The following is an 11,688-nucleotide window of genomic DNA, read 5'->3' on the forward strand; positions in this document are numbered from 1 at the left end:
TATACATTTTGAATGCTGCGCTTCAACCAAAAAGAATCAGGTCTACCCACCAGAAAAGAAGGGCAACAGGAAGTAGACTGCTCAATAAAAGCAGGAGCAGCAATTAAAATGAAATGGGAAATGCAGAGATGTGAAATGCATCCTGTTCTCTCTCTCTGCCTGTTGCACAGCTCTTAAAATGCCAGCTTTTGACCCCCTCAAAAAGAAAAAAAGTATATTCCTAACCATGACAGACTGCCTTTTTCCAAACACAGCCTCAGCTACTTGTAAAACAGCAACCGGATTAGAATGTTTTTGTAAGGCAACACTTTTTATTCCTATTCCTGGGGCAAAGTTGCAGTTACTTCAGCTGGGAAAGAATTTATCTTGGCTCCAGATTTTTTGGAGGGGTGGGTGGCCCTGGGAAAGGCATGAGCAGGAGGGGCTGTTCCCCCTGTTCTTCCATACATGGGGCATTAATTGCCTCTTCCTGGACTTGGTTCAAGTTAAGAAAAGGGCTCTCCTGCTTTACCCACTGTTTACTCTTGAGAGAGGACTACCATCAAGATCCATTCAAAACTTCGAATGTCCCCTTAGTCTACAGATCAGCTTCTTTCCAAATCCCTGGTAGAAAAGAATATAAAGACAATAAATTAGCCCATTATTATTATTTAATGCAACAGTATGTTAAGTATTTGGTTGTTAATATGTTAAGTGGTTTTTTTCAACAAGCCTGGGGATCCCCTGGTAATAGGGAACCCACCTGTTGGCTAGATTATGTGTAATATTCTCCCGCTTGTGGTTTTATTTTTATCTTTGTTTACTGTTTTAATTGGTTTTGTAGTATGTTTTTAATAATAGGTTTTATTGTACGCCGCCCAGAGTCACTTTGTGTAAAATGGGGGCGGGGGGCATATAAATGTGACAAATAAATAAATAAACAAGTAGTTAACAAATAGGCAGCCTTTTTTCATGTAGTTGTTATTAAGAGTTTTAAAAAGCAGATAAAAACTAACAAGAACTAATGGAATGGAATGGAATGGAATGGTAAAAAGAAAAGTGCAAAAGTACAAAAAGAATGAAAAGAAATAGAAAGAAGTAGCTTCTGATTTTCTTTGCAGCAAATATAATTACAAAATTATCCCTTGATCTATGGTTACCAAAAGAAAAGCTCTCTTTTTTATTATGTTTTTTTCTAATCATCAAAACCATAAACCATAAATTCATTATTTTCTGTTTCGTGCAAAAAAGTCTATAAGGGATTTCCGGTCAGCAATAAACGTAGATATTGTCTTTTCTCTAACGAAGGAAGTCAGTTTGGCCATCTCTGTAAGTTCCATCACCTTGCAAATAGGCAGCCTTTTTCAGGGCACTTAAATCAGCAGCTGGGAGCAACTGCCTCCACCCTTCCTAATGGTAGGGCCGGCCTGGGGGCAGGTGAACAAATAGCAACAACAGTGCAGAAGATGAACACGGTTAGAGAGAGAAAGAGATGGACTTGGCAGAGGCTGAACATCGCTGGCCTTGGGAAGAAGTTGCTGAGGCAGGGGACTTATTGTACCTCAAAGCTGCAGAGCTGATTGGGTACCATTTCAAGTCCCTTGGCTGTGATGTCATGCCATAATGGAAACTGTATGAAACATAGCGGAGACATCTTACTCACTGGAGCAGGGCTGAATTCTACCCCACCTTCTCCCTACTGCCCCATAACAAGTTTGCCTATAGTAGAGGCCTCCTTAGCTGTGCTGTACATTTGCCAAGGTAACATAAAATCCACCTGGTCCTTACAAAATAGCCTAAACATAAGCATCATCTGTGGAAATTATTGCAGCGTTCCCAAGGGTTCCTTGGGCAAGCATTCTGTGGCGGGATTAGGTGTCAAAGAAGGGAAATTTCTGCCATATAAATTCATCTGAAATTCAGAGCCAAAGTGGATGGTACACATGGGGCCCACTTCCATCCCACGTAACCAGTAAGTGTTATATGGCAACGTTCTCCAATAAACTGCCCTCCAAATGTACAGGGATTATAACTCCCCGAATTCATAGGGGACAAGTCTCAAGGGGATTCTGGGGGTTTCTCATCCCATTCAGTTCTTTTTTACATATTGCAAGACATGACTAGCACATGAGTATTGCACGCAGAAAGACGTAATCAAAAGAAGGCACAGATTTCATATATGTATGTACGTGTGCGTGCATGTGTACACACACACACATACATAGTTTTTATTAAAGACTTTTTTTAACGAGATAAAAATAATACAAATTTTAGAAAAGAAAGAAAAATAATGAGTAGATAAGAAAGAAGATAAGAAAATATAAAGAAAATAAAAGAAGGGAAAGAAGGAGAGGAGAGGAGAGGAAAACAGCTTCCGATCTTCTTAACAGTGGTTATAAATGCGTTTATATTTTACCTCTAAGACTGAATCATAATTTCCTTCTTTCCATAGTTTACCCTTTCTAATCATCAAAGATAGACAATATTTGTGTAAGATAATGTATATAGATAGGTGTATATTTAGACAAGGGTGCAATCATTTGAACTAAGATAGGATCCCACTATAGAGGGGACACCTCTGGCCAGACAATGAGTACGCCTCTCACTCTGGTGTGAGCATACTAATTTTGGGTGGATAATTACAAGACTCCTGCTTCCTTTTCTTATTTTTAATTAGCTTAAACTGGACTTGGCCTGGGTAGCTCATGCATACTGTTAACTAGAGGATTACCTTTTCTCAGTCCTTCAGAAGATCAGGGGGACCGTGATGAAAGACCTATGAGCCATCTAAACATTAGACTGTAGTAGGTGATAAATACAAAGCAGTCTGCAGCACTTTTAATCATATTATCCAGCATTTGGTTAGAGCCAAAGGTCAGAAGCAAATGAACTAGGCATCTGAACAATGACAATAAACCAGTGAACAGAGTCTCAAGGTCAAGATTCATAATCGTCTAAGAGGGAACCAAGGAAGAGGCAAAGGAACAAAAGTGGTGCTTGACCTGGGAATGGGATTCTGATCCAGATCCAGAAGGAGTGAGCTTAAATTGGAAGATTTGACCATCTGAACAGCCAGAGTCCCTTCAAGACTCTATTGCAGACATTTCAGACTGTTCTTTAGCAGCCTTTGCACAAGGACAGCTGTTATTAAAAGGTAGCCTATTTACTCCCAAAGAGGATTTTGCTTTTGAAAGGTTTCCTTGGCAGATGTTGTACCCCTCTGATGTTGGCATTTCCTGGGACAAAGGAAATGTTAGATCCTGCTGATATACTGTACCTTCCCCACAAAAACCTTCCCAGGTTTCCTGGTCAACCTTGATTGGTATTTTAAGATCTGGCTTAGAGGATTCTTCTTCAGAAGAGCAATGATCCAAGAAGGACATGATACGCATTCTTTCTCTCAGTTGGAAACTCTTGCAATCATACATGGTGCAGACAACAATCCATCAATGGGTCCCTTAGTCTAATATCTCTACAACCTTTACCTAAGCTAGGCCTCTAAACATCAGTAAAAAATGAGTGTTTCCTACCATGTTTTCCAAAGAAACATGGTTTTTGGTGTCCAAAAAGCTGCCATTTTTGCCAACAGGGCTCTTGACCTAGAGACATGCAGCTGCCTCTGTTTACTGGCACTACACTCTGCTTATGAATATTGATAGCCAGCTCCATGCACTGTGGCATCAAAGCAGGGCATCTGTTGTGGCAGAGATTGTGGGTCAAACAGAAGACAAGAAAAATAATTCATTTCCAACTCATTTGTGAAAACCAGGTGAAATACAGGGCAAGAAAGCCAAAACTGTGCCCTTTCTTGCTTGCCAGTGCTCAGATTAACACATGCAGCTACCTTGTACACTCACTTAATAGCCTGCCAAGAGACTCTTGCTGCAAGTCCTCGGATTTCTTTTTGCTAATTAGGGAGACAATATATGAGGCATGTCATTTATAATAGAAAAGCTGTTCTGAAATGGGATTCTTCCAGATCTTTTTAGTAAGTCATCTTTGTAATTGTTGTCTTTGTAATTATATCCTCATCACCACAGCACATTCATATGATGAATTCTGAATTTATTAACCTCTTCATGCAGTCCTTTATTTAGCTGGCCTACTTGCCAGGTATGTAAAAAAAAAGCCTATTTCATTTATTTCCAAAGTCTGCCAGGGGACACTAGAATTTCTCAGAAACTGATCAGTGAGAAAATCACTGATCACAAGACTGCTAACAACAAATCAGCTTTTCTAAAAGATAGCTTGTCAGCTGGTTAGTCCACAACCTAATGCAAGATGGAGTAGGCATTAGCTTCCATTATCTCTAGTTAGCATGGTTACTGTAAGTCTTTCTCTGCAATACATAGAAGACTTTTGGGTGAATTATATATTCCTGACTCTCAAATGAGGAACAAGCTTGGCCAATATATTCTGTTGTAAGATAAGCATGCATTGTAAGCCAAAGGTGCCCATCACTTGCATCCTTCTAAGCATTTATAGAAGTTGTATCAAATTTGTAATTGTTAGGTGATAGAAGTTGAACATGATTAATTATATGAAAAACGATTACATTAGTTGTGTATAATTACATTTATTTATTCATTCACTCTTTCATTGGTGCCTTCAAGTCAGTGTTGATTCCTGGCAACTGCCTGGACTAGTCCCTGAAGTTTTCTTGGCAAGGTTTTTCAGGTTTGCCATTGGGTCCTTCCTAGGGCTGAAAGAGAGTGAGTGGCTGGCCCAAGGTCACCCAGATGGCTTTGTGCCTAAGGCAGGACTAGAACTCACAGTCCCCCGCTTTCTAGCCTGATGCCTTAACCACTACACCACACTGGCTCTCCTTAAATTAAGCGAAAATTAAACATTTAAATTAAGCTTTATTTATTTAAAATGATATCCTGTTTTTCTATTTAAAAGAGAACCAGTTTGGTATAGGAGCATAGCAATCCAAGTGCTGACCCTCTTGCATGCATGTGCATAGAGATCATGAAGCTGCATCCACCATATTGTCCATTTTAATCCCCCTCCAGATGCTGCTGAATATAAGCTCCTAGGACTCATCGTGCTGTTGATTGAAGAGACTGCTGTATAAAAAAACTAACCTAATTATAATCTTAAGGGGTCCTTAAGGGGATAACTCTTTTAAAATTATGTAATAAAAGTAAATTTAATTCTTTGTTCAAATGTTATATAAATCAAATCAAAACTTTATTATGATCACTGACCAGCAATCCAATATAATAAATAAAACCTAATGCATAACAAAACATTTAATAAATTCTCATATGTAAAAAAAGGCTGCCTCTGCAGATACTCATTCTGTCCCATGATGTTGACCTTCTCACTGCATCTCCATGTCACCAAGTGGTAAAATTTTGCCACAGAGTAACTGACTGTGGGATAGCTGTGTGCTCTAAGATAGCTTACATAAAATTATTCTGCATGATTGGGAAGTTTTTTTTTAAAGGAGTAGCTGTCATCTTAAATGAGAAAAAAAAAGGTACAATATAACTAACGTGCTCCATGAATTTAATTCTGGACATAGCTTCTGAGATACTGGAATATTTTAGAATCTGCTCTCTAAGATGGTTGAAGGGATCAATGTTATTTTTTTAAAAGTGACTGTACTATTCTATACCCTTCCCATGTTCCTCCAAGTCATACAGTTGTAGAAATAGAGGAGAAAAAGGAAAGGATTTCCAGGTCAGGAAAGGGTTTGGTTGTGGCAGCAAAACCAATGGCTCCCTTAGAGATCTTCCAAGATTTCTGGGTTTGCACCCACAAAACTTAGAGCATGCCATAAGGCCAGTCAGGAACCGACAAGGTCTATGTGCCAGTCACAGTCTATAGCAGTGTTTCTCAACCTTGTCAACTTTAAGGTGTGTGGGGAATTCTGGGAGTTGTAGTCCACACACCTTAAAGTTGACACGGTTGAGAAACACTGGTCTATAGCCACACAGTTGCTGCTCAAATCCGCTGCTGCTATGGTGACAGAAACATAAGAGGTCTAAGTGATTACATTGAATTATTTATCCAGGTGAACAATATATTTTCTTTCTCAACAGCTGCACTTATGCAACAGTATGTTATGCGCCCGCAAAGCAGCCAGAGAGACATGGTAGCAGCCCTGGAGCACAGCCAGCCTGCTTTGAAATCTTATGAGAATCAACCCCAACCTCTGTAGAAAAAAAATCCAGCAAGTTTACAAGATTCTGATTGCTAAAAATCGGCATATGAAATTTGAAGGAGGAAAAAATAGACAGTGATCCCACCCTGCGTGAGATTTTTTATTTTTTGCCTTTGTATGTTTGCATGTGGCTGAGTCTGAGGCATTTTAACTGGAAATTAGGACATATATGGCAGGAGTGAGAACATTTCTATTTGCTTGGTTCATAGTTTAACCCACGTTGGTTCATGGTGAGTGCAGCAGGCTAATTCATGTCCTTTGCAACTTAGTCTTGGTGAAGTTTGTTTAAGGGAGCCAGTTTAGTGTTAAGGCATGAGGCTAGAAACTGGGAGACTGTGAGTTCTAGTCCTGCTCTAGGCACAAAGCCAGCTGGGTGACTTTGGGCCAGTCACTCTCTCTCAGCCCTAGGAAGGACTCAATGGCAAACCATTTCTGAAAATCGTTGCTGAGAAAACTGCAGGCGATTGTGAATGAGGGAGGTCATTTGCCCAATAAGCATCTCATCTAAACGTTTCCACTATTCTTGCAACAAACAGATGGAATGGAAGAAGTTCAGTCAGCCTGATGCAACAGTTGAGAAGGACCAAAGGCAAGTTATTCTTGGGATATTAAAAAAACAAAGTACATTCAGGCACTTCAACTCAATTAGGTAAAGGTAAAGGTTTCCCTTGATGTTAAGTCCAGTCGTGTCCAACTCTAGGGGGCGGTGCTCATCTCCATTTCAAAGCCGAAGAGCCGACGTTTGTCCGTAGACACTTCCATGGTCATGTGGCCAGCATGACTAAACGGAACGCCGTTACCTGCCCGCCAAAGCGATACCTATTAATCTACTCACATTTGCATGTTTTCGAACTGCTAGGTTGGCAGGAGCTGGGACTAGCAACGGGAGCTCACCCCATCATGCGGATTTGAACTGCCGACCTTCCAATCGGCAAGCTCAGTGGTTTAACCCGCAGACACTATAATTGTTCTCTCAATGAGCGACTGGAATGGCCACTGAGGTAACTGTTCTCAGGGCGGAAGAGCTGAAAGATGACCACGTGGAGGAGTTAGCCACGCTGTTCCTGCTTTCCTCCCAACTCAGCCAATTGAAATGGTTGGTAGAAACAGTCCTGAAGGAATTAGTTATTAAAAACAAAAGCAGTAGTGTCAGAAAGAAACCTGTCATAGAAACAGTATCACATGGACACTCCCAGGACTCCATCAATGCATTTCCTTTGCAGGGAGGTTAGCCCACTTTTTCTGCTTTCAAGAAAGGAGCCAAGATCTTTCTCTCCACTCAAGCTTCTGGGGTTGGATTTAATTATAAGAGGTGGGGTGGGGATTTCTGATGTTTTGTTTGTATTTTATTTCAGACTATTAGCAACTTTGAGAAGAGAATGGTGAGGTATAAAGTGAAATAATTAGATCTGACTAGCTCAGTAGCATACTCTTAATTTATACCTGCCCTGAAGACTGTCAGACAGTCCCTAAGACTTCTCTGCTTGCTGAAAAGCAAGGATATGGATTGAAGCAGGAGGATAAGCATACTGGCTGAGTGGAGGTGATCAGAGTTGTGGGGCAATGTCCAAATAATTCCTTTCCTCTTGCCCCCAATCCCATGTGCACAGGAACTCAAAATCTTGATCTTGATTTCTTCCACATATGGAATAAAGTAGTTTTTCAGACTGCTTCAGTGATAACTCATGTCCTCTGTAGCTTGAGTAAATGGTGATAATACTTTATGCTAAATTACTTCCAGCCCTAGGAATCTTAAAAGCAAATTCCTCTAATTTTATCATGTACCACCTCTTTGATTCTTTCAAAAGTACATTTTTTATTTCATTGAAGGGTGCACCAAGTCAATCTTGAAAAAAAGTTAGGAAATATGAAGCAAAGGCGTATCCTTAATTCAACAAAGCCTCTTGGGCCAGAAAAAAAGGATTTTGTACCAAAGTTTCTAATGTAGGGATTTTTTTCCACTTGTATGAATGTGATATTTATCATGATTTTTGGAAGAGTCTCTAATAATGTGGTCACTGCTTTCTGCTTCCAAACCAGAACGAGAAACAGAGGGAATAGTGACTTTCCATTTCAGAGTAGCAGCAGTGAAAGTTTTAGGTTTGGAATCCATCTTCTATTTTATGTTTTAATTAGCCATGGAATCCTTTATGGCGTGGACCTTTGCTACCTTTGGAGCTAGCTTCTTGAGGTAGAAGCTGCCTCTTTCTGGCCTAGCAGGGAGAGAATGTTCTGGACACCAACCCTGGAAAAGATTGGCAGGTTAGATATTCTCTGCTGCAGCCCCCTTTTCCTGAAATGTGCCCTACCCTGATGTCCTTTAGAAAAATAGTGACAATGGTCCTCTTTAGGTGGGCACCTTCCTAATGGTTCCAGGAGGTTAGCGGTTTTGTTTGTTTTTATGAATTAAGATATATATTTTATATACTGTAATCCTCCTACAGTTGGGAGAATTAGGTAGCATAAAAATGATTGTAAGCAAGCAAGCAAATAAATAAAATGGGAAACGTTTTGGAGATGCATCATACTCAGCTCAACTAAGACAATGAGTAGGACTTTGAGCCTCCTGACATTGTTTTTCTTCTCACCAATAAATCCAGAAAGTTTGAAGAATGCCAATTGATGCCCTCTGCTCTTCCAAAGAATCATGGAGTTGGAAGAGGCCAGGAACACCATTAGATGCAACCAAAATGCTATCCACAAATGTCTGTGATTTGCCGTATTAGAGTAGTTGTCAGAAAGAAAAGGGGTGGGGCTTCCTGTCATCTTTCAGAAAGCTGCCTCACTGTGTTGACCCTAAGTGGATAAAGAAAGAAGGGAAAAAGGAAACGGCAAGCTTGTGTATATATAGATGCTGCTAGCCAGGAGGTGTCAGCAAGCATATTCTGGTTGGGTCAGGTGGATTGTTTTAATTCCATTAGGTCAGTGTTTCTCAATCTCAGCAACTTTTAAGATGTGTGGGCTGAGGAATTCTGGGAATTGAAGTCCACACACATCGTAAAATTGCTGAAGTTGAGAAACAGTGGGTTAGACTGAGTGATCATTTCAAAAGAAAATGCATTAAATTACTCCAGAGGAGGATGAGTGGATTTTAATTACTCCAAAGTGAGGGCAAAGAACCACACTTTTCTTGTTGCAAAACAAAAGGGATTGCACGTGTGTTGGGAAAACATCTTTGATACACAGAGCTTTACGTATGTCTTTTGCAAAGAAATTATTGGCTTTCAATCTTATGTGCACTTGGACAAGCAAAACAAAGCAGAGGAAAAAGCTCATCAGGAAGAATGACAAGATTATTTTGTAAACAGTGAATCAAGGGATGCTGTTACTGCAGCAGAGTGTGTTAGCATGTCACACTGTTAGGAATCACAGTGGTTTCAGGTCAATGGATTGTCCAACTGTTTTGCTGAAAAAGGTATTTCTTGCTTTTGACATAGTCTCAACATTTTAAAATCTTGAAACCAGGACAGGAGGAATGGCTAACTTTGTAAATTGCACTGCATTCGATTGATGCTCCTCTGAAAGCATTTGAAGAAAATTGGATAGCTTATTGTGGAATTGTTGCTACAGATGGAAGCAATAATGGTTCAGTAAAATTATTCCCAGTATCATTCTCTATTTTGACTGGAAGAACAGCAGTTTGCAGTCAAAATTAATTGAAGTTCAGAATAAACTTGATGCTACTGATATGATAGCTCAGTGTATGAAGGAAAGTCTTGAACAGAAGGCTTTGTGTGATACATGCATTGCACTTATATGTGATAAATGCTTTTAAGTTTTGGGGGACTTGTGTGATGAAAGGGGTTGCAAATATTAAGTTGTTGTAGACATCCTCTTCTGTAATCAGTCTCATGTCATAGGTTACCCAGCATGTATTTTGAACAACTGTATTCATCATGTGGTATAATCAATGGATGTTGACAAATGAGAACATTATTTTTTAAATTCTATCAAAATGTCATATTGTTCCAACTAAGCAGCTGATGAACTATGAGTTTGTTGATCCTGAATACTGAAAGCTGCTTTCTCACAGAAGACATGATGGCTGTCATTATTCTTAGGAATTACAAATCTAATCCAGATGTTTCTGAACTTGTAGTCATTCTATCTGTAACAGCTGAAAAAACCACCACAATTAAGACATTCAAACATGTGTTCAGTGAAATATACCCCAGACAATGCATTTGTTCTTAAGGGTATTCCAATCATACATTCCAAAAAATTGAAAGGAAAATGACTGTTGTGCAAGTGCTGAAAAGCTTGAACATAATTTGCATCATTTTTCTTGAATGAAAAGCTCAGAACTTTATGTCACCTAAGCTTAAGGAACTTCTGTGTCAAAAATACAAAGACCAACCTGTAAGGTAAAGGTAAAGGTTTCCCTCGACGTAAAGTCCAGTCGTGTCCGACTCTAGGGGGCGGTGCTCATCTCTGTTTCTAAGCCTTAGAGCTGGCATTGTCCGTAGACACTTCCGGGTCATGTGGCCAGCATGACGACACGGAACGTCGTTACCTTCCTGCCAAAGCGGTACCTATTGATCTACTCACATTTGCATGTTTTCGAACTGCTAGGTGAGCAGGAGCTGGGACTAGCAACGGGAGCTCACCCCGTCGCGCGGATTCGAACCACTGACCTTCCGATCGGCAAGCTCAGCAGCTCAGTGGTTAGACCAACCTGAGTGTGTGTTAAATTCTACACTATAATAAATTATCTGTACAACATCTGCTTAGAATGGGAAAGAGGAGCAGAAATATACAAATGAAAATATGTACATGGCACATTAGGTAAAGCAGATTCTCTCCAAAGTATCCTCTTTCTGAAAGTTCAAATGTGACACCCAGTTACATTCATGCTGTAAAAATGGCCTCTATGGTCAAGAATTGGATTACAAACTTATTTTAAAAGTGCTCTCTCCATAATTTGAAGTAATATCAAATAGACCTATAGTGACAGGGCAAAACTGTTCATCATAATGCCAGGCATAATGGTTCATCATGGGAAGAACTTAGAAAAAGACAGTGACACAGAACCAGTAAAGGTTCAGCTGATCTCAGTGATCCCTACTGAAAAGATCAGAGTGGTGTTCCATCAAGCCTAGCATCTTGTTTTTTGCAATGGCTGAACCTATGTCTCTAGGAAGCCAACGAGAATAGGGCCAACGAGAATAGGGCCTGAAAAGAATTGGCTAGAAAGCCCAGGGCAGATCAGGTAGGCAGGGAGATTACCCCACAGCCCTCTTCTTCTGGATAGATAAAGGTGTTGTCCTCTTAAAAACAAAGGCAGAAGCTGGGTATAGGGGCTAGGTAAAGGAGAGAAGTAAAATAACATTCTGAGAATAATTAACACTTGCAGTATACTGCATTGGTGAGCATCTGATGGAAACTCCCCATTTTCAGCAGAGAGCTAGTATGGTACTATAGCTGGAATGTTCAGTTTTGAGAAAGGCCCTGATCCAACCTTTTAGTTTGGCACAACTGGTTTGTCCTTTATAGAAAAGAGAAGCTGATTCTGTGCTTCATGGGACATAAGCATAAGT

Source organism: Candoia aspera, chromosome 7 (genome assembly GCF_035149785.1).
Source record: "Candoia aspera isolate rCanAsp1 chromosome 7, rCanAsp1.hap2, whole genome shotgun sequence".
Taxonomy (NCBI): Eukaryota; Metazoa; Chordata; class Lepidosauria; order Squamata; family Boidae; genus Candoia; species Candoia aspera.